This window comes from Artemia sp. Qi Xiang Cuo, chromosome 4 (assembly GCF_049724085.1).
Source record: "Artemia sp. Qi Xiang Cuo chromosome 4, ASM4972408v1, whole genome shotgun sequence".
Classification (NCBI taxonomy): Eukaryota; Metazoa; Arthropoda; class Branchiopoda; order Anostraca; family Artemiidae; genus Artemia; species Artemia sp. Qi Xiang Cuo.
Window position 1 is genome coordinate 50,734,091 of NC_142797.1, and position 23,852 is coordinate 50,757,942.

General features: G+C 34.7%; 1 long non-coding RNA gene across 1 annotated transcript; it reads right to left on the reverse strand.

Moving 5' to 3' along the window:
* Positions 1-13,240: 13,240 nt before the first annotated feature.
* LOC148953207 (uncharacterized) lies at positions 13,241-22,894 on the reverse strand. The gene is made up of 5 exons (XR_016141703.1): positions 22,578-22,894; positions 21,381-21,533; positions 19,459-19,502; positions 14,864-15,016; positions 13,241-13,479 (listed from the first exon to the last, which is right to left on the reverse strand). It is a non-coding gene; the product is annotated as an uncharacterized LOC148953207 (long non-coding RNA).
* Between the last annotated feature and the right edge of the window lie 958 nt (positions 22,895-23,852).

The following is a 23,852-nucleotide window of genomic DNA, read 5'->3' on the forward strand; positions in this document are numbered from 1 at the left end:
ACTTTGTAGATTTTGTTGATGAGATCTTTCATCTAAAAAATGGTAGTGATTTGTTTTTGTTTATGTGGCACAGTTTTTAAATCTTCAGCAAGTTCTGGAAGCATTTTTGGCATAAATTGCTTTCCAAACTTTCAAAAATTCCTTAGGGGTCACTTGGAAACATCATGGGAGGGATTTCTAGATATCTTAGATTACACCTAATACTAAGAAACTCCAGCTAACCCCAGGTTGCAATACCCTTAGGAATATGTTCAATTATTCAAACATCTTAAGCTTAAAATTTAGAAAGGACACTTGGCTGATTAAGTGTTAGGCTAAGTGCCACAACTATGAATATTGTCCATATTATGGAGTAAAAAATATTTTATTAACATGTGCTCTTTTGTGGAGTCCACTATCTAGGATTGCATCCCCATTTCAACTAATATAATGTCTAAGCCCATTGCTTAGCATTCAAAAGCAAGAGTGCCCATTTGCACTCTATAGAACAGTGCAACAGTCTTGGCTATCCTGCAAAATAAAGATAACTTATCCTTTAAAAAATATCTTATTTAAATTACTTAGTTCTTCATCTGATGCATGAAATATAGCCTAGTCTCCTATCTCTCTTAAAGTGTGCACACCAAATAGCCTAACTTCCAAAAGCAAGGAGCAAATATAAAGGGGGCAGCACTCCCCCTCCAAAAAATACAATTAACAATATTTTATTCCAAAACTTAAAGAAGTGGACCCCTGGCTTTAAAGTGCCTCCCTTCTTTCCCCTCCCAAAAAAGAATAACAGAATTTAATTCCAAAACCTTATGAACAATTGACAATCTATTTAAAGCCCACTTATAACCAGGCCTAAATTAACTTTGAAATATATACATGTAGGCCTATGCTCAATTTCAATGACCATATAAACTAAGCATCTTATTTAGCTGAATTATCTAATTTTTCAATATATCATTTTAAAGTCTCAAACAGTCTTTTTATTTGTTGGGGAATTTCTCTCTCTTGTTTCTTTAACAATATTAGTTACAATCTAATTTTCAACAGCACAAAAATACTCGTTGGGAAAATTATAAGCTAGTGGTTTTGGTAAATTTTGAGAAGATTATCCTTTAAAGAAGATCTTATTTAAATTACTTAGTTCTTCATCTGATACATGAAATATAGCCTAGTCTCCTATCTCTCTTAAAGTGTGCACGCAGAATAACTTCCAATAGCTCCCGAGTATTTTCAGGAAATAGATGAAATTGAGGGAAAATCACATGCAACTTGTCCTGTAGCTTCTATAGACTCTAGAAAGCTATTGAGTGGTATTATCCCTTGCGTGAAAACAAAGAGTGAGGGGTCGCTTGGAAAACAGCTTGTTTACATTTCTGACAGTGAGGGCAATGACAAGACAAGGACAGCTCAAGAGGAACAAATGGTAAATCATGACGAGTCTGGTTCCGGGAGTTTAAACAGCAAGAAGAAACCCTTAGTGCCATCTGCTTCCCCAAGTACATCGAAAGATGGTACATCTCCCAAGATGGCACCATCATAAAAAATTCACAATTCTTTCAAGAGCCGGAGCATGGAAAAGCTTGAGGAAATTGAGAAAAAAGAAGCAGTGCGATTTGAGAAAAGTGAAGCTTTCTGGCAGACTTTTCTTGATGAGTATAAAAAAACACAGCAAAGGAAAGCAGAGAGAGAGGAGTCCAAAATTGCCTTATTTGATCGCTTGGTTAGAGCTATTGAAAAAGTAGGTGCAAGCTCAGAAAAGACTGTAAAAAGGAAGAAAGACAACAAAAGAAAGAGGCTGAGTGATTCATCAGACGACTCTGATTAGATGGTCTTAAGTATCTGTTTATTACCATTTATTTGTGCCTTACAATATTTGATATGTTTGTATTACTTGTAATATATCTGGTCCATGTTATGATTCCTCAAATAGAAAAGTGGAAAATTTTGTTGTAAAAATTTCTAACTTAGACAGAAAAATCATGTTGGGAATTACGTTACTTGTCTTGGCGGTGACCTGCTTTTCTACCCAAAATACTTAAGACTGTTTGCTTTAAACACTTAAAAAAAGGTAATAGCAGCTCTGAAAAGAGGGAGTAAACAATGCATCTGGGAACTCTTATTTTGGGCAGGTTTTAATGACCAAAATACCCAGAATCTGGAAATTCTGGTAGGTAAAGCCCCAGCATTAGAAAAAATACCAATTGGAGGGGGATACAAGACAGGCAACTCACTTTTTATGGCACATAACGTTGCTTAAAAAAAGATTTTCAGCGTTAGTAGATTGTCTACAAGTGAAACTTCAGAAAAATTGACTATGATGATCATGAACTCGCTATTGTACTTCACTTTGGCTTGAGACTGGAGATCATCTTTTGTTAAGCTCACGTTTTGTCACAGTTGTTAGCTGGTCGAATTTACTTTGTTTTCTCTTCTACCTTCTGAACTTTGCAACTAATTGGCTTCTGGCTAGTTTCTAAGAGCGTAATCACACGATGTGGGAAAAGTACGGTTTTCCTCTGATTTGCGCTTGCACATGGTTTGCATGGATCTGTCCTTGTAAAAATTTTAGCAAAATGGAAAATGCAGTTTTTCTGGTCAAATCTGCACAAAAACCGCATGGTTTTCCAGTTTTATTCAGATGGAAATAGACAACCGCACGGCATTCGGTGCGGTTATTCCTTACCCCAAGGTTCCAAGGTTTTGACGCGAAGCACTAGCACTTCGGAATTTAGCTTATATTTTTAGTTTAATTTAACTTGTGAGTCAGCATTTGTTGGAACACTCGACACCCTTATTGGCACATTTTTTATACCCCCCCCCCCCACAACTGAAAACCCTAGCTGTACCCCTACCTCCTGGCAACTACTATTACTACTACTAGCAACTCACTGCATCACCAAGCCAAATTAGGACACCACGGCTGCACATGTTCCTCCTCCAGGCCATTCTATTAAATCCTTATATCTTTATCAAATTTCCTTTAGATACTTCCTTGTGCCCCATCCAATCCTATTCAGGGTCGACCTTATTTTTGTTCGGCCCAACCATCCAAATGTGTTCCATTTTCTTTTCTTTTTTTGCCTTGACTATCTTTGAAAGAGGGTCCTTTAACTTTGAAAGAGTGCACGCTGGTTCCATCTGTGCAAAAAAAGTAAATATTTTTCAAATCTATTTTATAGGAAATAATTAAAAGAGAGGATTAGAAAGTGAAAAAATGTTTTTTTTCCTAATAACCCGCTTAGAGCTCCATGCAAAGCCTCATATAATGTTTTGAATATACACACCTATTTATACTGGAAATATAGAACTAAGTTTAAGATAGCCAACTTTATTTGATTCCACACGTCCTTGCAATAAGCAAAGAGATATAAATAAGAAAATATATTCAACAACACTTAAATCCCAGTATATACAAGACTCAAGAAACTTCTTGTTCTGTTGCGTGTTGGCAAAAAAATAAAGAAGCAACCACTTCAAAACTACTGCACTTAACTTTCTTCCTCAAGTTCTATTTCTTACTATGTAGAGACAAAGATACAAATGATAAAGTGATTATTTGAAATATTAGAACAATAGAAAGTAAATGAAAATTGATCTATTTTTCCCATTATATTATTTTTGGGTACTAATCTTGCTTATCCTTAATTTAAACCATGTTCCATGCTAAGATATTTTGAAAGGGAAAAAAGTCAAAGTTGCTGTTTGATTCTACTACCTGTGCTAGTTGTGGACAACTCTTTCCCCTATTACAAGACTTTGAAACTGATTGCTTAAAGATAAAAGGCAATTGAAACGTGGTCAACAAATTCAAGGGTTGGCTTGAAAATAAGCTACAAACTGGCCACGTTTTTCTTGGCCATCTCTAGTTTGCTGTGACAAGACAGGGTTGAACACACTAACTTGAATTTGTGAATTTGACAAATCACTGTCTTGACTGTCATACCACTCTTCAAAGCTGCCTTCGTAGATTTCACATATATTGTGTAACACACAGGCAGTAGTTATCACGTATGGTACAAAGTCAAGATGACAGTCGACACATTGTAGTTTACGCCAACGTCCTTTCAAAAGGCCAAAGCAATGCTCAACCACAGCTCTTGCTTTTGCGAGTTTCACATTGTATACCTTCTCATATTGAGACAAAGTCCCGACATCTTTGAATGGTGTTAAGACGTACTTACTTATCGGATATGCCGAATCCGCTAGAATATGGAATCTATCATCCGGGAATAGCTCTCTTGGGTTATTTTGGATTGCTTCGTATATTGAGGATGCGCGGAATACCCTTGCGTCATGACAGGACCCAGGATAACCAACATGGATATGAGTAAATTGATGTTTGGCATTGCAACAGCCTTGCAAGATAATACTGTGATATCCCTTCCTGTTACAGTAGGCCTTTTGCTGGTTTTGGTCAGAACACTTTATTCTTACGTGACAACCATCCACTGCCCCTAAAACACCCTTGAACCGTTTTTCATTAAAAGTTCTCTGAGTAGTTTTTATATCCTCATATGTAGAGGGCCAAACTATAAACTTGTGGGTAAGGCTAGTCAAAATGTAACAAATTGAGTGTACGCATTTGTGAACAGTTGATTTTGACACATCAAACCTATCCCCTATATCCCTCATTGATACTTGGTTACCAAGGTACCACAGTGTTATTAAGAGACCTTTCTCTATACTGACGATTTGTCTTTTCTTTCGATTCATGGGCAGATAATCCAAACTTTCATCTTGTTCATCTTCAACGAATGACAGATCATGTGGGAAGTATTTCTGAGCTATGTCACATTCACAAATAATCCTTTTCAGTGTGTTGAAGGAATTGCGCGACAAGCGCAAATGTTCACGAAATCTTGTATCAGTCATTATCTTAACGGTCTCTTCAACAAAATACTTGACTTTCTGGTGCTCAGCACGGCCGCTTACCTATAAAAAATACTGCGTAAACAAAAAAAAAGAAAGAAATTCACAACCAGCAACTACAAGACTTACTAATACCCAAAATAAAAATATATGAACTTAACGAGGGTTGTATTTTTTTTAACAATTAAGTCTCGCTTGAAATTTTCCAATATGAAAATTAAATTTATTGGAAGTAAAACGTAAGAAATTCTAGAAAAATCTAATAATAAGGAAATTTGGTGTAAATTGATAACATATAAAGTTTTGAATATTGCTTGTTCATAGGTAAAACCCTATTCTAGGTATATCTCCGCCCCATTAACTCACGTCAGCCTAACACTATAATGTGCTTTTTATGAAAATTGTGCTTTTTTTAACTCTCAACATAGCACGAAGTTTAGAAAAAAATTATTGCAGGGATAACGTAAGAAATTCTTATAAAATTTAATTTAATTTTTTTTTTAGAATAAGTGCTAGTTAATAGATAAAAATTTCCTCTGGCTATATCCACGCCCTTTAGCTAATGTCCCCCTGACACTAAAATGTGTCTTTTAAGAAATATGTGGTTTCTTTTTCAGCCCTTAACATAGCTTTATGGAAAGACTATGGCAACATTGCTATGAAAAACAAATTTTTGCAAGCAAAAAGTACACAATTCCTATAAAATCTAATAAAATGAAATTTTTTACTAGTGCTAGTTCATTCATGACATCACCTAAAGGGTTTCCATCCTCTACATAAGATTTGTGTTCAGAACTGTCTACCAAAACAAATTGACTGCACTTTCTATATACAGATTTATGGTTGGACCTACTAAGCCCCTTTTTACTGTTTAGTCTAATGTTGAATAAAGTCAATGCAGCCATGATCAAGGGCATTTTGAGCCTCTTTTCATTTGGTGAGAGTTAGGGGGGCTGCATGAATCATATAAATTTTACCAAATTGATACCTGATTACAACTGAAAAAATGAGTTTCCTTCAAATATACTATTGAAAAAAATTTGTATATAATCAAGATTAAAGTGAAATTCGATACATTTTTAATGTTCTTCCACCTCTATATTATAAGAAACAAGTGTGTAATTCCTACTTTTTCTATGGGGGGAGTAGGGGATGATGAACATATGCTTTTAAAATTAAAAATTATGAAGACAATAATTTTAAATAAAGGGAAATGAGACTTTCTATTTTTGTGCAATAAAAAGCTTGGAAAATACTGGTTTCTGCCACGATGTGGTGGACAATTAAAAGTATCGGTAAGAGTGTATAAAGACCTTTATTTGCCTCTTAGATATATATTTTAGAAAGTAAATACTAGCGTTGTCTCAGGGAAGGTTAAAGTTTACAAAAAACGTGAAATAAGCATTTCCTTTGTTTATTTGCTAAGAAGTAAACTAATTGATTGGTCTGAAATAGCTATTCCTAATGCAAAGTGCTATAAGACTATGGAATTTACCACTAGTTTGTGCATTTTCATTTATATTTGTTTCTCATAAACTTTTTTTTAAAGAAAGTACATAGCATCCAAAACAGTCATTTTCAAGATGAAATCGAATTTTGATGAAATATAGCAGAATTTTCAATAAGCATTTGAGAGCTGACACTGATAACTAGCTTTAAGAATTTTGTGAAACTCTAGTTTAGCTACTTTTTACTATCTTGGAATGGGATAAGGTTAGGAAAATGAGACTTTCAACAATGAATTTAGGCCCAAAAACATGCTCCAGGAAGGTATTAGTAAGCCTTTAAGTTGACCCTCTTCTGATTTCTAAGTGTTAAAAATTTGCTTACTTGACAAGTCTCTTTCCCAACCTATTGAAATTTTGACAAAGAAAAATTTTATAGGAATTTTCAGTTTTTCTTTTTCTCTGGTTTTAGTTCTTAAAATGCAGCTCCTATTAATTTATTAAAATTTCAAGCCACATCAATATTTTCTTTTCAAAACTCAGGAAATGTATTTGCAGATCCTTAAAACCTAATAATTTAGGATTGAGCAAAGTTGTGAAGCTGAAAACAGGCTTCTTGTATTTCATTTAAGCAAAAGACCTGCTTTGCACGGTTCCACTTTTATAAAACAAAATTTTTGAAGGTCAGCAAAAGTCACTGCCCTATAGAGGGAAAAAGAGTGGAGATAGATACTTGAAAACACCTTCCCGGACCATACTTTAGCATATAGACCCATCCCGTAAAGTTTTATTTTCCTAACCTAACCCCTTTCCAAGATAGGAAAAAAGTAGCTGAACTAGACTTTTACCAAAATTTCCATTTTCCTTGTGTCCAATAGACCTTGTGAAATAAAAAAAAACACTGAATAACTGCCTTCTTAAAAAAAATCGATGGACAAGGGAATAAAATACGTCCAGAGTTACTTTTTCCATCCCTAAGTCAGCATTAGCAAGCGCCACACATATCTGTGATCGTCATAATATAAACATATTTTCTTACACAGCGATCAATCGGAGCTCAGTGTCAGAGTCAATGTTATTTAGTAACTGCAGAGCTTGTTTTGCTTCATTCGCAATCGTATTTTCTATTTTTGTTGCTGGTTGACTAGAATTTCACCTGGCTAAGGAAAGCTGTTATAAGCCGTTTTTTCAGTTAAAACAACATTCTTAGAATGGCGAAATAAAACGCAATTTAAGAGAAGAACCAAGAAAATCTTCTTAGTACTAAGAACGACGAACGGTGAAAATGAACGCAGCTATTGTTCCAATTAAACCAAGATAGTGTTTCAGAAGTCGTTCGTAAAGAATTGGGAGAAAATTCGCAAGTTACGTATATTTATTACTAATAAAAACGTTCGTAAATAAAATTAAAAGTTCTAGTACCCTTTTTAAAGAACACAAAAATTTGAATTAAAGTTATCAAGTATTTTGCAGTAGGTTGCATAGGTTGCATCAAGACATGGCTAACTGTAGACAGAGAAAACTCAAGACAGATAGTCCAAGTATTTGAGAGGCAAATGTTTAAATGGCTGGGGCACGAATAAATGGCAGGAGTGTTCGTGACTCTTATTGGACACATACTAGTTTGGTAAGTTTTGTCTGCCTAGAGTCTCAGGCATGCTAACCAAGAATTTAAAATTGACATAAGACCGTTAGATTGCCTGTAATGAGAGGCAAACAAGGCGCGCTTGAGGTTTCTTGATGTTTTTTTTTGCTAGTTTTAGTGAATATTTTTAATAGAATTATAAGTAGTGGTGTATGGCCTTCCCTATGGAAAGTTTCGATTATGGTACCTCTATTTAAGAAAGGTACTCCTAGTGATCATGATAGTTATAGGTTGATAGCATCAGCGCCAGCACTTAGTAAAATTTTAGAAAATGTTTTGGACAATCGGTTGAATGAATGGTTGTAGGGCTATAGGGTAATTAAAGAAGAGCAGGGGGTTTCAGGAAAGGATATAGTACGTCGTAAAGTGCATTTGTGTTAAGTGCACTGATAGAGGAGGGTGGATCAGGTAGAAAAAGCTGTATGTTGCGTTTCTAGACTTAAGAAAGGCATTCGACAATGTAGATAGAGCTCTCCTTGAAAAGTGTTTAAGAGATGTAGGTCTACCTTTAAGTTTATTCGTTTATTTGTTGGTATGTATTCTGGGACTAAGTCTATGGTCAGGGTTGCAGATTCGGGATTTTCCAGGCTATTTGACCTTAAGAAAGGAGTGAAGCAGGGCAGCGTCATGTCCCCGATAATGTTCGGTTTGTTTTTGAATGATATGGTGGAGCTTCTGGAAGAAAAATGGACTCCAAAGCTGTGTCTTGGAAAAATTAATTTTTCGGTGTTATTGTTTGCGGATGACACTTCATTGGTGGCGAAGTCGGCAAGGGAGCTTCAAATGTTACTGGATTTAATTGAGGAATACTTACAAATGAAAAAGTTACAGCTTAACGTTATGAAAACTAAAGTGGTTGTTTTCTGTAAAAGGATAGAAAATATAGATAATATATTTCCCTTGGGGGGACAACAAATAGGAGTAGTTGAAAAAATAAAGTATTTGGGTTATATTTTCCACAGTAATGGCGGATTGAGTTTTCTTACTAAAAAACTGTTAAACAGGGGAAGAGCTGCTACATTTTCACTTTTCAGGAATAAAATTAGTGGAATAAAGAATTTGTCTTTGCATAAGAGGTTTTTTTATCTAACATTATGCCGATTCTCCATTACGGGGTCGAGATCTGGGGACATGAGAAAGCTGCCCAGTTAGAAAGCGTTCAGCTAGGTTATTTTAAGAGATTGTACGGGTTGCATAGAATGACCCATTCCTAGTTTCTTAAAGGAGACCTTGGACTTTGGTCTCTTAAAAGTTATAGGACGGTCCAAATGATAAAATTTTGGCCAAGGGTTGTACAGTTACCCAGTGATAGGTTACTGAAGGCTGCATATGATGAGTTACTTCAGCTACATAGGAAAAGATCTTGGCCTTTTAAAGTTAAAGAGGTATTGGATAAGACAGGTTTTTCTTTCGCATGGAATGAGGGCCTTGGACCAACTAGTCAATAATTACAGGTGGACAAAGAAATTAAGTGGGTTTTGGAGGACCAAATGATACAGAACTGGGGTGAGGAGATTAACAATTTGGAAACTTTAACATATTATAGTGAGGTTAAGATAATTTATGGTCAGGAATTTTACTTTAAGTTAAATTTACCGTCTAGATACCTTACATATTGGATGCAGCTACGATCTAATTGCCTTCCGATTCGTTCGAAATTGAAAGTTTTTGAGAGGAGTGAAAGTGTCCAGGACGGCAGGTTTGCTTGCCCTCTTTGCCAAGAAGAGGAGGAAAATTTGGAGTATTGTCTGAGTCGTTGTCGAGGTCTTTTGGGGGCAAGGGAAAATTTATTTGGGAATGATGGAGTGCTGCTTCCCGATGCTTTGAAAAGTACGTCGTCACAATTTATTTGTCTAGCGGGAAGATATCTTGATGAGTATTTTGCAAAAAGAAGAGAGTAATTTTTATTTTTTCTTTATTATTGTTACGATTGCTGTAATTTGTTAATCTTGTATGTTATTTGTGTACATTGCCACATTTTGGCTTGAAAAACACGTTATCTTATATTATGGTCTTAAGAAGGCACCCTCCCTTGCCCTTTTTTTCTCAAATTCGTAGGATCAAAATTTTGAGAAAGCCATTTAGCCAAAAAAAAGTAAAATTAATACGCAAATTTCGTTTTAATTATTCATATACGGTTAGCTAGTTTCAAAACCTGCATTAATTCAAAATCTTCCAGAAATTAAATAAGAAAAAACAAGTTTTTTAACAGGAAGTAAAGAGTGACATTAAAACTTAAAACGAACATAAATTATTACATATATTAAGGGGCTTGCCTCCTCCTCAATACCTCGCTCTTTATGCTAAAGTTTAAATTTTCTCCCAATTCTTTAAGAACGACTTCTAAAACACTATGTTCGTTTAATTGGAACAATGAGAAGCTTTTTTCAAAGCACTAAAAAAACTTTAGCATAAAGAGCGAGATGTTGAGGAGGAGGCAACCCCCTTCATATACGGAATAATTTCTGTTCGTTTTAAGTTTTAATGTCGCTCCTTACTTTCTGCTGAAAAAAACCTTTTTTTTTATTTAATAAACAGTAAAAAGGCCCTTACTTGTACTCTATGACACGATTTCTATGCAAAAAGGCGTAAAATTGATCGATTTGTTCTTGGCTCCTACCAAATCGCGAAACTTGCGATCGCAATGCACAGAGTTGAATCGTTTTGACCTTCGCAGCAGTTGGCTTGCGAAATGTGGAAATATTTTATTCTATTTTTTTTTTGCAAGAGCTTCGCATGTGATTATCCATCGGATTTGCTGAGAACCAGTCATAAGAACTCGTCTGAGCCTAGTGTTTTTGAATAGCAAGATTTGATGGTTTGCAAATCTTGCAGTTTGGAATTTCAAGATCGGGTCGATCAGATTGGAGTCGTATCCCAATAGCGTTTGATGAAATTACAGGTCTAAAGTTTTGGAATACTTTTTGGTGTTAAGGCTGGAAAAATAAGGATCCGTAAAATAACATTCAATTTTCAAACTTGAAAAAAAAAAAAAAAATCTGTTTTAAAAAAAAAAATCTATTTTTTTAAAAGATAATAGTACATCAAAAATTCGATAAAGTCTACAGTGAAATAGCCTTTTCAATATTTTTATTACAACTTTGAGCTTGCTTTTCTCATTCTGTTATTTCGCCATGCATGAAACGAAAGAGGATATCTTACGTTTTCATAATAATCCGAAAAAAAGCGAAATTGATGTTTTAAGATTTTCGCTAGAACAATGCCTAGGTAAATAATATGGCCTTAAGTTTATAGGGCATAAAATAGTTCGAATGTATGGAAATTTTTGTTCCAATCGTGGCTGATCCTGATCTCTCCCAAACTAAGTGCACCTTTGCTCAGAACCAGGATTCATGTACCTACAAACCATTCCAAGTTTTCAAATCAGTGGAAAAAGATCACTAGAAAAATATTCCTCGCTTTTGAACTCACTAAAAAAGAAGATAGAAGGTAAACCCTTTCGATTCAGCCATGCTGATATTATCTCTGAAAACTGAGTAATATATTGATATTAGCACCTTTAGCTAGTCAGGTTGACTATACCTGCCTGGAAGTACATTGTACGATCAACGTTATACTGTCATTGATTTTAACAATATAAAGGAAACCATTCAGTTTTAGGTCAAATGGTGGAGCGTGGGAGGCTGTTAGCCTGGACTACTCTCATTGAAATTTGACGGGTTCTCCTATAATCAAGGAGGCACACTTGTGCCTCTTTAAAGAGGTGACCTAACACAATGTTAAGCGATTTCCGGTCCTAGCGGTCGCAGAGAGACGGCGGTGATCGCGTTTTGTAGCCTAAGCTCAAACTAAGAAACACGCAAAATTTCACCCCCCTCCGACTTTATCTTCATGGGAGAAAGTGGGCCGGAAGTTTCGACCCTCCCACCACAGCCCTCCTTTAACGTTGTCCGATGGGGCTGAAATTTAGAGGATAAGCTTTCCTGGGGCCTGGGAGCTGATCCTGAAAATTTCAGCTCAATCTGAACACTCCTTTACGGTTTTCCAAAAACCAAATCTACCTACTAACTGGTCAACAATTTTTTTTTGTTAGCCATGCCTAGAAGCCGTAGTTGGTAAGAGATCCAGATAAATAAGAATTCATTCAAGCTATAATTTAAACTGTTAGGGTCTTTTGATGGTTAAAGACCGAAAAAATTATAACTCGAATATAAATTTATGAAAAACCTCGTTTTCCTATAAGAGCCCATGTTAATTTTTGAAATTCCTAAAAGCATAGTATTTCATTATTAAATTAGATCAAAATAGTCCTCTTAACCTGACAAGACCGACTGCAAGCTTCCAAAAATTCCAGCTCTTTCCCAGAAGTATTTTTTGTCGAAAATGAAAATCTTACTTTAATGGTTTTTTTCTGTTGCCGAGCCAATAAAAATAACTAAACAAGTCTCTGATAGTACAGTGCTCAGTACTACTGTCAGTCAGGTGGAAGACCCGGGTTCGATTCCCCGTCAGAGTAATTTTTTTATGTATTGAATTTAAAGTAGTATCTCTTAAATTTATAGTTTAAAAAAGAAACTCAGTTTCTTTTTTAAATCCAATCTATTAAATCCTTCGGCTCAACAGGCGTCTCCAGAAGAATATCCCAGTCGGCCTTCAGCTTACAGGTAAGTCTCCACTGCTTTGATAACATGCCGTATACCCGCATGCTCGAAGAAAAGTTGAAAAAAGAAAATCTTACTGTGCATTTGATTTGAGTATTCAGGAATTAAAAGCCTTAACACAAGAATCTTCAAAAGCGGGGGGTTTGGGGGCGGCAGCCCCCTCACTTTAACTCCTGACACGATCAGCTAACAGTTAGTCAAGCGATAATAAGTAATAAACTGTACAAAAACGTGCAGAAATTATTTGAAAAAAAACTACGTTTTCTAAAGTTAAAGAGGCTGAGTCACAAGTTCGAACCTTAAAACGTACAGGGATTAGGAGGTACAGTTGGGGGCTGCCGCCCCCAAACCCCCGCTCCCGTATATGAAAGGGGCTGTACCCTCCTCAACACCTCGCTCTTTACGCTAAAGTTTGACTTTCTCACAACTCTTTTTTTTAAACAATAAAAACTTTAGCGTAAAGAGCGAGGCGTTGGAGGGTACAGTCCCTTTCATATACGGAAGCGGGGGTTTGGGGGGCGGCAGCCCCCCAACTGTACCCCCTAATCCCTGTATGTTTTAAGGTTGGAACTTGTGACTCAGCCTCTTTAACTCTTTAGAAAACGTAGTTTTTTTCAAATAATTCCCTATAATTTCACGACAATTCATCTTATCTCCAATTTTTTTTCGAATTTTACCGTATATTTCAATAATATATATGTATTAAAGGAAGCAACATTGAACAGTGTAGTGTTGAAGCATATTTCAGAAAATATTGACCAATTCAACATGTAATTTCAACATGAAATACTATCTTGTAAGAAATCTAGGTAAGTACTCCTGTAGTCTTCGTATCCCAGGATTGTCCGGCCATCTTCTTCCAAAATTGTATGCATGGACTGACCTTTTGTAGCTAAGCTTTGAGTACCTAGAGAGAGAAAACCTCTATAAGACTGGACTTTGTTTTCTCTGAGATAAAGGTCGATTATTCGTCAAATCTGTGAAATTTTACCTGTCTGATTTTCTTTTTTTTTTTTACTCATGCTTTTGTTATCACATATCAAACTAGAATGTTAGTATAATTTTGGTTTTGCTAATTTATCCCCACTTACAAAAGAAATAGGATAAAAGTTCTTTCACCAATAAATCATAGCTAAGAAATGACCAAGAACGTCAGTTCTTGGCCGATATGACATGCTGAGATCATACTATAAACCAAAGCATGAGATATGCTTTTTTAAAAGAAAGAAGCCATTTACAAACAAACTGAACTCCCACGTATTAGTATTTATTTTATAAATATGTACAGTTTGAAATTAAGACGTCTTTTAAATATACCATATGACTCGCGATGTCTTATTTTACGAGGTAAGGATTCCATACCAGCAAGAATGGGGTTGTGATTCGAAAGGAAAGAAGATATAGAAGGCATTAACACAAAATTAGCATTATGAAAAGGATGACGTTTCACCAGAAATAAAGGAGACTTAAGATTGGGAAAACAAAGATGGAAGATTAGATAAAAACAAATAGAGCTGAGAAAAGAAAATGTATAGACCGATGATATAGGAGACACTTTATTAAATATTCGTGAAAATACAGCATCTGAAATTTGGAATTAGGCAATCAATGTGTTTTGACTTTCAACAGTCGAGCAGGGTCCCATGTGTTTTTTTTTTTTTTTTTTTTTTTTTTTTTTTTTTTTTTTACAAAACCGCAACTTCCTTTCTAATTTTTTCAAGTCCAATTGCTAGTTAACGCCACTTTGCACTGAAGTTATAGCACCGGAAATATATGAACCAAAGACAAGTTTCAGAGAAAATCGGAAAAGAACATAAAACGACCATTCATAGTCATAGTATACTTAAAAGTGAATTTGACCTTGAGAGCAAACCTCTTAGGCTGTATAAGATCAAAAGAAAGGACCCCCTAACCTCCCGCTAAGACACAAGAGAAAAACTTTAGAGCTAAAAGTGCGTTTAAAGGGTATTTGAGAGTCCCCACCCCATCAGAAATATCATAATCTTCTCCCCCTAGACAATAATTTTGGCTGTGTGCCCAAACACTCAGGAGCTTCCTAGACTTAAAGAGTTAGATTGACTCACGTGTAGGAAAGTAAAGGACCCCCCCCCCCTCTCCCTCACCTCCCACAAAGGCACGAGAATAAAAAACAACTGAAAGTATGATTTAAAGATATTTGAGAGCCCCCGCACCATCAGAAATATGGTTTTCAATCTCCTTCCCCAAGTGAATAACTCTGGCTGTGCCCAAACATTCAGGAACTTAGAAGACTTAAGAGTAAATTGACTCACGAGTATTCTAAAGCCCCAAAATCGACGTGCATCATCCAGCCAATCAAATAAGAGCATCTTCAATTATCGGTATCATCAGAATTCCTGTTTATTCGAGCTGCTAATTCGGAAACACAGCCTGGCCTCTGGTTTAAATCTCTGAAGAAACATGACCTAAACACATTTAAAATTTATGGTTCTGTTACTGCAGAATTAAACGATAAAGTGAAAAAATGTCAGAATATGACAGTCAGGTTCAATATTTTTCGATCAAGTACAGTCAGGTAATACATGCAAAATACATCATTCAACAAGCTTAAGACGAATTTCTTTTCTTCGAAGAGTAGGTCAATATTAACTCTCTGAGATCGTTCGTTCCCTAAACATCGGACAAACCGGTAAAAGATCACTATTTTTTTAGAGTTACGAAAAGCAATATCCCATTAGAGGACAACCCTTAAGAGACGACAACATTTATATGCTAAAGAAGAGAAATAGGAATATGATAAAAAATATGAACGCGTTTCAAACCTCCTTTCGTCTCCAGCTATAATGGTGGAACAAATTACCTCTCGAGAAAACGAACCAAATCCCATCAACATGAAGCCTAACTGAAGATAGTCAAATGCATTTAGGGATGTTTTAATCAAATTAAGAAACATATACTAAAATAGCCGATTCATCCGCCATTTAGCCTAAAATATCTTATGCATAAAGAAAAAAAAAATCGAAGTTCACAAGCAGACATTATGAAAGAAAAGAAAGAGGACACATTTCGCCCCAGTATATTCTGACTGGTAATATATATTCTGACTCGTAAATTCTGAGTATATTCTGACCCCAGTATATTGTGACTGGTAAATATAAACTTACATAACAAGAAAAAAAAAACATATTTAACCATTTAAGTGGTAAAGGTGTAACTGAATTCAGCTAACACCTCTTATTTTTTTCTTAATACCCCTCTTCCAGTTACTACTTTGGTTAAACGACCGAGTCCGTTGATTTTGAATTGAATTTTGGGCAATAGGTTGCATCAAGACTGGGCTGGCAATGCGTGTCGAACAGGGAAATTTTCAGACATATCTTCAAAAAAGTAGTGAGAACTTCTCCAATGCGTGTCGAACAGGGAATTTTCAGACATATCTTCAAAAAAGTAGTGAGAACTGGTTCTTTATCTGGTTCTCACTACAATTTTACCCCCCCTAAGCTCGTTTTGATGTTGCTGTCATTCCTGGACCTTTGTCCCTCTTTTTGATCAGGTATTTAACCCTTGCAAAAGTAGTTTCAAAAGCATGTTATCATGATGGCAACTTTCCAGTTTGATGGTTTAGTTTATATTCAGTTTACAACATTTTTAGATTCAAACGGAATTTTTTCATCTTCTCGAAAATTATTTTCGCAATTGATCTCTATAAAACTAAATGCTACTCTGCATGAACTACGGAAGTAGAAAAGTTCTAATTAAGACTTCAGTTTTAATCTTCAATGAACTTAATATTAGACTTCAATGAGTGAAGAAAGAAAATAAAAAAAGGGAATACATAAAAATGTATAAAATGGGAAAAATACAAAAACTTTTACATACAAACTGTAGGCAGTATGAACTTGTTATATTTTTGAAACCTACCTCAAAACTACTACTACCACTACTAACAACTCATCGCAGCACCAAGCCACCTGAGGTCAAAAGAATTACGCATGCTCCTCCCCCATCCCAATTTATTCAAAGACTCCCTCTTTACACCCTCCCAGGAAGTTCCCATTTCCCTTAAATCTTTTTTTATGACATCCTCTCACCTCAACCGCAGACGACCTGGTTTCCATTTAGCCCTAGACGGTTGGCCGAAAAGGACATTCGTCGGAAATCTGTCATTCTTCATAGAACGTGCCCTAGCCATCTCAGTCTCTCATCATAGCCCTGGAAAGTGGAATTGAATCACACTTTTCGTACAGCTTACTGTTTGAAATACGGTCAGTTAGCCGGATATCCAGAACAATCCGTACGCAATTTCTCTGCAAAACCTTTAGCAAATCTTCATCTTCTTTTCGGAGCGCCCATGCTTCAGAACCATATTTAATCACCGTCATCAGCTTCCAATATTCTTACCTTGGTTTGAAGACTTATTCTTCCAAATTTTTTTAACTGTGAAAAAAAACACCCTGAGCCTTGGCAATTCTACTTTTAACATGTCACTGCTGCCAACGTGTTTACTTGTTATACTACCAAGCTAAACGAAGCTGTCCACCTGATCAATCTTTTCGTTACCCAACGTAACCTTTTCCTCTCCACTTATTCCTTGCCTTAGCGACTTAGTCTTCTTAACATTAATTTTCAAAACTATTTTAGCGCCCTGAACTCGAAACACCTCTAAAATTTCATTCATTTTACTCAAACCTTCATCTAGGATGTTTAAATCATAAGCATAATCTAAGTTCAGGAGTTTTTCTTCCTCATTTTATTCCGTGGTCTCCCATTGCCTTTCCTGTGCTACTAGACAAAGTCTATCAAAATGATCCATACAAAGGGGGATAGAGCACAACCCTGCTTAACTCCTGATTTAATACGAAATCAGCAGCTAGCCTCATTTCCTACCTTAACCATAGCAGTGCTATTCTCGTACATTGCACTGCTCACTTTAATTTATTTGTCTGGTATACCATACAAGAATAAGACCTTTGCTAAAGCTCTTCTATCAACAGAATCGAACACTTGCTCCTAACCTATAAAACTGAGGACCAAATGTGTTTGATAACTCAGGCTCTTCTCAATTATTAACCAAAGAGGGAAAATTTGGTCGACGCATACTCTACCCTTTCTAAAACCGCACAAAAATCGCATACAACCAAAAGCATTGGGAATTTTCCGCTGTACATTTGATCCAAACCAAACGGGAGACCTAAATTATTCAGAGGACAATGCAGAAATAGTTTCTGGGTCAACATTGATAGTAACGGAAGGTTACTATTTATTTATGAATAATAAACTGTAAAACTTGTTTCTTAATCATAGTCTGGGTTTGTGTGCTTGTAACTATGGGTCGCTATATTTCTGCTGGCCCTGTATTTCAAAAGAACCCCATAAGGGTGAATCAGATTCCTCTATAATAAAATATCTATCAAAAAGGGGTACCAGTATTCTTGTGGCTTGCGCAGTCATTGAAAGCTAAACCACCTGGCAACAATTCTCTTTCCACACTTATAGTTTTTATCCCTAATATCTTTTTTTAATGTTAAAAATCGACCTTTTCGGTCCAGAGGCAAGTATCAACTTTATACACTGTTAAGCTAATACTGGGTCCAAGCCTAAAGCTGCATGCAACTGTGATTCAAACCCGAAAAGGATTTATCTTCACATTATTGTAGTGAGGAACAAAATGGTTCAATTCCCTCCTCCTGCCTTTAAATAATAATACACATAAATAAAATAAATAAACATAATTAAATATAAATAATATAAGGGAATTCTTTCGACGTTGATTTGTTACAAATTTTTGCAACATAGAATAACTGCCACAAAAAAAAACTAAATTTTACAAAACTGTGGAGATTTGACTTCAACAATTGTAATATCCGAAAAAAAAATATCCGGCTTTTGGGTTTGGCATTTGATTCCTAAGAGATAAAAATATTCTAAGAAAATCGATTTCCAGGTTTAACGTTATTTTCTAATGTTCTAGCTTTGATGTAAATTCAGTTTCCAAGAATTAAATTTAAACAATAGCGAAGGTATATTTTGTATTTATTATCCATATCGAAATGATCAGATCCGTTTTTTTTTTTTATCCATGACTCAATATAAAAAGCCGATTTTTGAATGTTCAATCCCCAGACACCCCTTAATACCACAGATTACTTCTTAATACCACTTAGGTTTAGCTTCCTTTATTAACAATGTTTAAAATATTGGTAAAAAAAAAAAAAAAAAAAACAATAAAAAGAAAGAAAAAAAAAAAACAGAGGGAACTTTGAACCCAGTCCAAGACATTGAGAATGACTCTATGGATTTCAAATAGTTTTTATTTTAATGAGCATTTTTTTTTGTCTTTTTAAATTTCACCCCCAACTTCTCTTTCAAGACAAAACAACAGACATAAAGCCCGGCTCATACCTTTTTCTTGATGAAAACCGAACATGAGTGGTAAAACCAAACATGGAAAGGGGGGAACAATACAATAAAAAGTTAAAAAAGAATCTTGTACTCAAAAATTTAATTCTTTTTGCGGGGTCAAGTTGTCGCACACAAAAATCAATAAGCACAATTCAACCTTTCCTTCAATTAATTAGCTTAGCAGTTTACAGGTAACTTATACTTTAAAGATAGCTTAAAAATAAACTTTTATCGAAAGTCAAAAGAAATTCAAATCATGTTCATAAGCTTAAAGATTATCAAGGGCTGTTTTCTATTTTCTAAAATAAGAATTCAGAAAAAACTAAAAGCAATTTATTTTTTTTTATTTTTATTATTGCTATAGATAAAGGTGTTCAACTCAAATCTCATCAAAAACCTTTAGACATTAAAAATTACAAGGATTTTATTTTACTTTACGATAGATTTCCCAAATTATCACGAATGGTCCAAGAGCGAAAACACTGCGAAATACTTAAAAACTTACTCTGCAGTTTTCCTATTGTCAGGTTCCTCCGTTTATTAAAGGTCCTGAAATGGATGAAAAGACATTAATAAACAATGCAACAGTTGTGTTTCTGCAGCTAATAATGCAAGAGACTCAGAGAGGTATTATAATCAAACAAGAATCATAAACACAGACCAAAAGTAGAATCATCAGTAATTCCTTTTTTTTTTTAGCTAAATGGCCTACAGGCAAGCTAGGCTAGCTTGATTTTCAGTGTTTTCAGATGGCCTTATTCCAGCAAAAATATATGCAGACACAAAAAGATTTATTTTCACTGCGATTTCTATCTTTGTTTTATTAGAGATTTTTGTTCTTTTTTACTATTAGTTCTTTTTTCCGTTATTCACTTGTTTTTTCTCCAATCTTGACTATTGTATTTGAAGATAACAACATAGGAATATCTAGGGTGAAGATCGAACAAATGAAGGTGCAAAAAAATTCTTAACGATGAAAAAAGGAAACCATTTAGGGCCAAACAAAAAGTGGGTCGTCCCTGAATAGGGTAGGAGGATGTCGTAAGGAAAGATTTAAGAGAAATGGGAGCTTCGTGGGAGGGTGTAAAGAGAGAGGCTTTGAATAGATAAGGATGGAGGAGGAGCGTGCGTAACTAAATCGCCCTCTGGCAGTTTGGTGAGTTGTTGTTAATAGTAGCTGCTGTGACTTGTTAGTAGTAGTAGTCATATAGCTTCACAATTATTAGTCTAGAGATGAGAGTAGTATTAGTATTACAAGATTGAATTCGAAAATTAGTTTACACATAAACTAGTTTTAGACATAGAATTTTTGGCATACATCCTTACCTTCACATTATGATTATTATGAGAACCAAAACATTCTCCCTCCTCTTCTTATTATATTTAAAAGCATCAAAGCGAATCGTTCTGATGTTGTTTTGTTATACATTCAATTCTAATAAAATGTTCCCTTTTTACAACATAAAATTGAATGCAAAAAAATTAAAAGAAAAAAAAATTGACGTTTAGAAATTACGCAAATTAGATTTCAAAAACTGAAATATCTGGAAGGAATTTCAAAGTTTAAAGTCACATACTTGTCTTCTGACATCTACGAAAAGAGAATATCCAAGGATTCAATTCAAATTATCGTGTGTCTATATTTTGTAATTATTATATATACTATATTTTATTTCAAAATAATGCGCAAAGTTGTAGCCACAAAATAATGAGAAATACGGAGTCGTTTTTTTTATTAACATATACAGTTTGAAATCAACAAGACGTCATTTAAATATACCATACGGCTTGCAATATCTTTTTTACGAGGTAAGAATTCTATACTATCAAGAATAGGATTGAGATTGGAAAGGGAAGAAAATATAAAAGGCAAATAGAGCCGAGGAAAAAAAATGTATAGACGGAAGATATACGAGAGGCTCCTATATAGACTTTATCAAACTTTCGTGAAAATACAGCATCTGAAATCTGGAGTTAGGCAATTAATGTGTTTTGATTTTCAACAGTCGAGCAGGGTACCATGTTCCTTTGGTTTTACAAAATCGCAACTTACTTTCTAATTTCTTTCAAGTTCAATTGTTCGTTAACGCCACCTTGCACTAAAGTTATAGCAATGGGAATATATGACCCAAAACCAAGTTTCAAAGAAAATCACATTAAACGACCATTCGTAGTTGCAGTATATTTAAAAGTGAATCCGACCTTGATAGCAAAACTTTTAGGATGTACAAGATGAAAGGAAAGGACCCCCCCTCACCTCCCACAAAGGTACGAAAAAAAAAAAAAATAGAACTGAAAGTACGCTTTAAAGATATTTGAGAGCCCCCGCACCATCAGAAATATCATGATCTCCTTTCCCAAGTCAATAGCTTTGGCTGTGCCCATACACTCTGGAACTTATAAGATTTAAGAGTTAGATTGACTCACGAGTATCCTAAAGTCCCAAAATCGACGTGCATCATCTAGCCAATCAAATAAGAGCATCTTCAATTATCGGTATTATCAGTATTCGTGTTCGGTCGAGTTGCTAATCTGAAAACACAGCATGACCTCTGGTTTAAATCTTTCAAGAAAGGGGACCTAAACACAAATAAAATTTATGGTTATGTTACTGCAAAATTAAACAAGAAAGAGAAAACAATTTAGAATATGATAGTCAGTTTCAATATATTTCGATCAAGTTTAGTCAGGTAATACATGCAAAATACATCATTCAAGAAGCTAAAGAAGAATTTTCTTTTCTTGGAAGAGCAGGTCAGTATTCAAACTTGGACATCATTGGTAAATAGCTAAACATCGGACAAACCGGTCAAAGATCGCTGTTTTTCAGAGTTATGAAAAGGAATTAGTAATGAAGTTAATTAATAGAAACAGTATCAGTCTTAAAACATGTCTATCTGAAAGGGTGTTTAAACTACTGGATAACTTTCTGATCAGACCAAAATCAGTTTTTTCTTCTTTGTCAAAGTAAAATTCATACTGCCTTCTGAGATTAATTTAAAAAAACAAAGTTTTTCCGAGGGAAGTAAAGAGCGAAGTTGAAACTTAAAACGGACAAAAATTATTACTTCACAGCCTATTTAATATATGTTAATAAAACTAGTACAAATAAACGAACTAATTATGTTTTCCTATGCTTTTATGATTATACAAAACTAGCGCTTTACTGAAAACACAAAAGTCAAGTATAAGAAACAGGATTATTGATTTAGGAATCAAAAGTGAATGTGTAGCCTGACAGCAATAAACGAATCTATAAAGCTTTTCATAGTCTTACACCATTTGTGATATTAGTAACTTTAAGGATGCAATTAAAATTATCTTAAAAACGTAAGCGTAAAACTAACTAATTTTTAATAACCGCGAAGCAATTGAACACCATACAGAAACATTGGATTGATTTATCTAACAGCATTTTACTCTCAGTAGCTGTTATACATATAGCGGCTATTATACAGTCTTAAGTTCTACGACCTATGATTTAGTATCACTTGCCATAAATTCAAGTGAGGCACAAAATGAATTATAGAACTCAGAATATTTCTCTCTATAAGAGTGAATTTCAAGCTATGATACAAATTCTAAAGCTAGTCTATAGTCCTGATACTATAAAGATGGACTTACTTCAAACTTGTGCACACACTAATCATGACATGTCCTTTTAAGAACCAAAACGAGAGCCAGTCATTGAACTGAGCCATTGTGCAGAAGTGATACCAAATTAAACGTAACAAAATAAAGACAATCCTAAAATGGATTGTTGCTTTATCTTAAAAGGGATTGATAATGTTTTGATTCTATACAAAGTGCCCTTAATTGGTTTGTTTTTAATGTACCAAAACTCCTATATTATTTTGTGTTTTCAGTAAAGAGCTAGTTTTGTATAATCATAAAAGCATAGGGAAACATAATTAGTGCGATTATTTGTACTAGTTATATTAATATATATTAAATAGGCTGTGAAATAATAATTTTTGTCCGTTTTAAGCTTAAACTTCGCTCTTTACTCCCATCGGAAAAAATTAGTTTTTTAAAATTAATCTTTGTTCGTTTTTGATTAAAATTAAATGCAGAAACAACGCTGCCATGATCTTTTTCGTTTATACGGAATAATGTACGTTCGTTTTAAGTTCTAATGCCGCTTCTTAGTTTCAGTTGAAAACTTATTTTTAATATAATTTCTAATTATCACCGATCTAGGGGAAGTAAGACAGCTCAAAAAAATACTGCAAACAACCTTGACAGCTAATAAAACTTTCAGTCTATAACATAAAGTTCATTATCCTTACTTCACAAAACAATACAAGTTTTTCAGGAACGTTTGTTTTTTGATGAGCAAAAAGCTGTTTTAATCGGCCGACTTCGCCTGAAAAGGCCATAATGAAGACATGGCTTTATAAATCACCTACTGACGAGCAGAAACTAGAAGGCTACTGTAACAAAAGAGAGCTGTTTAAGGGCTCATTTAAAAGCTTATATTTATTTAAACTTAATCGTTTTTTATAAATTTGACTTGATAGCACATTCCCACAAAGTACACTTTCGGTTGTTTCCCCAGCTTTTTTAAATGAAACAAGTGCCTTTTCCAATGAAATGACCACAAAAAAAGGTGATAAAAAAAAATAGACAATAGCAAAAACTAAGGGTGCAAGGACGTCCCTTCCCCTCAATTACCACCGTTATAACTAGTATACAGGCTTCATCACAGAGTGAAGTTTGAAGGTTCAATTCAAAACTGTTGATCAATCAAGCTTAATTTTTGGTAGATGTTTAGTTGAAAAGTTTTTAGTTTTTGTTTTCGCAATAATCTTTTACTTTTAACATGACTAGTTGATTTATGAAATTTACTAAGAGGGTCTGGAGGGGGAGTATATGTGAGGGGATCTTATAAACCTCCAG